This window comes from Triticum aestivum, chromosome 6B, assembly GCF_018294505.1.
Source record: "Triticum aestivum cultivar Chinese Spring chromosome 6B, IWGSC CS RefSeq v2.1, whole genome shotgun sequence".
Taxonomy (NCBI): domain Eukaryota; kingdom Viridiplantae; phylum Streptophyta; class Magnoliopsida; order Poales; family Poaceae; genus Triticum; species Triticum aestivum.
Window position 1 is genome coordinate 120,636,337 of NC_057810.1, and position 5,493 is coordinate 120,641,829.

A 5,493-nucleotide genomic window follows, 5' to 3' on the forward strand; every position below is an offset into this window, starting at 1 on the left:
TCTTGTCTCGCTCTCTCTAGCAATTAGGGTTGCCCCACGCTGCCGCCAGGGGCTGACCACCGCCCAGGTCCCTTGTCTCAGCCGGCGCGCCGCCGAACGCCTCCAGCCCCATCCTACTCCATCCCCCATCCACCCGAAGAGGCTCTCCACTCCGCCACCAGGAGAACTTCTGCTGCCCCTGCCGCTACAAATCAGGGGAGAGAACCACCGGCTTGCCACTATAGTCGGGAGCCTCAATCCCCCCATCTGCCGGACGAGCTTCTACACCCATCCGAGTTGCCCCACCGCAAGCTAGCCACTGAAGGTACTTCTGAATGTTTTACATCTATTATTACTATAAATGATTATCAAAAATTCAAAATTGTTGTCTTGCTAGCATGTCTTAGTATATTACTATATGAGGCCATTGATAGCTACACACACAAAAAGCAAACAAAATGTCTGATATAGCATAGACCAATCACATTGCTAGTTGGCCCCGTGGAGTGCACCTTTTCTTCTAGTTAGTAAATAAAAGATGAAACTTTACATGATTAGCAGGCTGAACACTCGTACTGGTCCTCAGTCCAATCTCCTAAAAAGGAAAAGATCTCAGCTCTCCACTTAATTTTTCAATCTCCAGCATAACAGCGGTCGGAGAGAAAGGAGGAGTGGCGCCACCGGTGACTCCACACCTCTCCGTCCCCGACAACAACCAAATATTTGAGGTCAGGAAACCCCATTCCCTTCATCTCCTCCATCTCCTAGAAATAATTTATTTATGTTATTTCCTTGAGGAAAACCCTAGCTTGATTTCCCCTCATAACCCTAACTTTCCCTTACTACAACAGTGGAGTGGAGGGAGGAGAGCGGGTGGTGAGATAAGAGGAGGTAGATAGGTGATGAATCCAGTTGAGATTCCCCACTGGTAACATCCAGCTTCTCTTTCGCAAAAAAAACATCCATCTTCTCTCTCCTTAACTTTGTGAATGTTATGTTGTATGTCAATTTGTTTTTGGGTGGCTGCTGTTGTTTCAGGTTCAATCCCGTTCCCAACTCAATGTGTGTGGATGGAAAGAGGCTGCGGCAATCTGCAATGCCTGTTGACCCCGTGTCCAAGGTGCTCGATGACGATAACCTTCTCATTGATATCCTCCTCCTAATCGGCTACCCCACCACCCTCATCTGCGCCTCTCTTGTCTGCAAACGTTGGTTCTATCATGCCTCTGACCCTGCCTTCCTCTGCCGCTTCCGCAAGCTCCACCCGCCCTGCCTCCTCGGCGTATATTTCAAGACCAGGGCGAACCGCTCACGCTTTGTGCCGATGCTACCGCAGCCCCCAGAGAATGATGCAGTCATCAGCTGCGCAAGCTCCAGCCTGGATGCACATAAACTCATCTTGGATGACTGCAATGACATCATCTTCACCAAAACATGTAACAACTGCAAAGAAGAACCCGGATCAATACATATAGTGCTCAACCCGCTCTGCCCTGCAAGAGGCATGGTTATCGTACCTCCATTCCCATGCTACGGATGACAGGACGGCTATTTCTACAAGTACTGTAAACTCCTATTCGAAGAAGAAAGTGACGGCTTGTCATACCTCTGTGTGCGGGGTGAACTTTCTAATGATGGAAGAAAATCTACCGTGTATGTGTATATGTTGCAAGATGGTGTTTGGTGCTTGCATACCTCAGCAACGACACAACTTCCTTGTCGGCCACAGATACTGAATCCTCTGCTTGTTGACAATAAAATCTACATGGCGGCCACCCGGAGTGAATCTCTTGTGTTGGATTTGACAGCCTCAAGTTTCTCCACATTTCAGGTCCCACAAGGGTTGGTTATTGGTTACAAACGAACCATGTTATCACGGGCATATGATAATTCTGGTGTATATCTCATTCATTTGAACGGGCTTCAGCTTTGCATCTGGCTGCGCACAGGGGACAACTGGTTGCTGGTGGATACCATCTGCTTGCGTGAGATGTATGCTAAATTGAGGATGCCTGATCTCACAAATTGGGTGTGGATAAATCAGGTGGGGGTAAATGCTGAGTTTGTTTTCTTGAAGATGGGCCGATGCCTAGTCTATGTGGGTATCAAGTGCAGGAAGTTGTGTAAAGTGTATGAGATGACAAGCGAGGATCGATGGTTGGGTCGTATCCATCCTTGTATGATGATCTGGCCTCCCACACTCCATGCGCTCAAGGATGGTCCTGCAAGGTTTGTCTTTTGGCCTTTGGGTGATGTTATTATATTTTGTTTTTGTGTGGTCGCATTAGAAGCATAGATGAAACATTTATAATAGGACGATGAGGGTGTTCCCTGTGTATGGGTGCTTGGTCGGCATGCTGGGAAGAAAAATGGAGGAACTGGGAATAAGTATGCGAATTTAGAGGAATGGGGGTTTGCTGCTGAACTGTGATCTTCAAGATATCATGTCTCAGATTGTTAATGTTGACTGTTTTCAGAATGTTCTCTTATAATTGAGTTAAGGGGTTTTCCTGGAAGCATTCTTGTGTTTATGCATCAAACGTTTTACATTGGCATGCTTGTGTTTATGCATCTCTGCTCTTCTGATTGAGATGTATCACTACGAACTTTTTGCTCTTATATGCAAGGGTATAATAATATAATCTAACAACTTGTGCGATAGGTACCTGGTTAATGTTCCTTTCACCCTCCTCCATGGCCATCCTGTATGTTTTATTTGTCATTTACTCTGTATTTCTAGAAGAGTTCTTATCATTTTGACTTTTTCTTTCCTCGCGATAATCATTTGACCTTGTTGAACAACCAGATGTCTTTTCACTTGTTTTGATCTTGTCGCCATCCCCCGCAAAAAAAAAAAGTCACCATCCTTATTATTGGTCTTTTTTGCATGGAACAACGATGCCATGTGAAGATGAGGAAGGCCTTGGATCAAAGAAGAGCAAACTGCGGCTGGGTGGTGCAGTAGCGAAAACCACTCGTTTTAGAGAAGCGAGTGCATTATCTGTTAGCTGTGTTGACTCAGAGACCAGTTATTGCTCGGTAATGGATTGGGATGGTGGATAAAACTGGTATTGAACAGGTGCTCCTATTATTGTTTTCAACAGACATGTATGTTTGTATTGAACAGGTTGTGTTTTTTTACTTCCCGGTGTATGTATTGTCCATTGCAAAACATGTGCTCGACTCTGTTAGCAACGTGCATGTGGTATTGATCTGTTGATCATATTGAGGCATTAGCATGTGTTGCCAGGAGTAAGAATAAGAAATTACCACCTCGCAAAAAAAAGAATAAGAAATTACCATTCAGGAGAAGAGCTTTGCCAGTCCTACTTAGGAATGTTGTGCCTCCGAGGGACACCCCTTTATTTTTGTAGTTCTCCCTACTGTTCTTTGTGAGGGCCTCTGCCTGATTTGTATGACTAACACGATCCTGAGAAGATTCCCTCAAATCACTATAATTTTTAGTGTTAGCTATTTTATTTCTCTGAGCATAAAAATTATCTCTAGCTTCTTCTAAATCTTTAAGCATATGAACAATATGCAGAGACAGTTAAGAACATCAACACCCATTTCAAGAGCCCTAGTAGTAATATCCTCATCATCTGATATAGTAAAAGCATTCTGAGAGGTAGGAGGAGTTATGCCTTCCAAGTTATTCTTAGCAGCAACCTCAGAGATGGTGACAGAGACGGGTCTGTTATTCCCCTAGTAGCATGTATTCTGTTACTAATCCTAATCGGAGGATTAGCAGTATACATTAACAGATCCAGCATCCTGGGAAGGTTGAGTAAGAAGAGCTTCCTCATCCACAGATGTTTCCACAACATCTTACATCCACAATATGGATACCTGCAGAATCCACGGTACCAGAACAACAGAGCCTTAAACCTGGTGAGAGCTGTTATTTGGAGATTCATCCACATATCACACTTATCATTCCTGGTCTCCAACAGTTGCCTCGTGAAATCCTCATAGTCATAGGAGAGTAGAGTTCAAAGACCAGCTGCTCGTCAGAATTTTCACTAGAAACGACAGTCTCAGGAGCTTTTCTTTTTCCACGCTCTCAGTCTCAGTGTTCCCTGATCCACATTAAATGGACACTTGCTGATATATTGGTCAGTCTTTTACATGGTTTCACTACTGAAATGTCTATATATGTTGAATACTACATTGCAAAGAGAAGAAAACAGGGGAAGTTATGGACACTACTTACTCATCTCTGTATGCAAGTATACATTGCAAAGATAAGAAACTAAGATTGGAATTTGTCCACCTAGGGGAAGTTTGTTGTAACAACCATCCTTGAAAAGGCAGCGGAGCAGAGCATCTCAGTCTCAAATTACAAGATTCTTTGAGAATGAAGCTCATCTCTGGAGGGTGTAGAAAGATGCTTCTTGGAGAATCAATGAATGGCATGTGCAGCAGCAGAAGCCACACTGCACCTGCACTCCTACCCTATAAAAAGAGGGGGACCGTGCAGCCCAACGATCCTCACAGGCAAGAGAGAGGAAGAAGCACAAGTCCAGAAGCAATGGAGGGGAGGAAGAATGAGAGAGTGAAGGCCGCCGCCCTCTGCGTGCTCGTCATCCTGCTGTCGGCCCAGCGGGTGCCGATCGGGGTTGCCGACCCCACGTCGGCGTTCTGCCAGTGCTACCTGGGCTGCTTTGACCTAGACTGCAGCCGCAAAGGCTGGCAGAGGTGCCATGATTACTGCTGCGCCCAAGTGTGCCACTTACCTGGGGACGCCGACTTCGACTTGGAGTGCAGGGGCGGATATCACGCCTGCACGGAGTCCACCGGCGACGGTGAGTAAGATGAACACCCACCGGATTGGTTTAATTCATTGCTCTCCCGTTTCTCTCAGAATTGATGGTTTCTCTTGTCTGCATTTTACTAGATACCACTTCTACTACTACTGGTGATGCTGCGGCCAGTTACTGGTGCGGCCGCCATGGCAAGGTCAAGGCCAAGCACGGCTAGACTCCTACCTCTGGGTGCGGCATGGAAGCTCTCCTGGGACTGATGATGATCAGAGTAGATGTCATGTAATGTCTGGTTATGACAGACGGTTGATGTGCGTCTCATTTACTAGTAGTACTATAATATAGGGTCTGAATAACTGCCACACGTGTGGCATGGACGGGAACCCGCCCGCACGCCTCGTGTGGCATGGACAGGAACCGGCCCGCACGACCACGTCCGCGCGCACAAAACCATGGCCCGCATGTCCGGTTCGTGGCAACCCCGCCCGCACTGCCCCGTCCGGGCCACACGACCCGCTGCCCGCACGACCCAGCCGTTCCCGTCCTCCGCTCGATCGCCTCTCTCGACTGCCGCCATCGTCCCCCACCTCTCGAACCCCTACCTCCGTCGCCGGCCTTCTCTGGTTGCCATGGCAACCAGAGCAGATCCGTAGGGCAAACCCACCGCAAACCACACCCCAACCCTCCCCACCCCCAGCCCCCCACTCCAACCCAGCCCTTCAGAGACGATAAGCTAAAATCAGGTGAAAAT

General features: G+C 47.2%; 1 pseudogene; it reads left to right on the forward strand.

Moving 5' to 3' along the window:
• Positions 1 to 828: 828 nt before the first annotated feature.
• On the forward strand, positions 829 to 3,186 carry LOC123133718 (uncharacterized; annotated as a pseudogene).
• Positions 3,187 to 5,493: the final 2,307 nt, after the last annotated feature.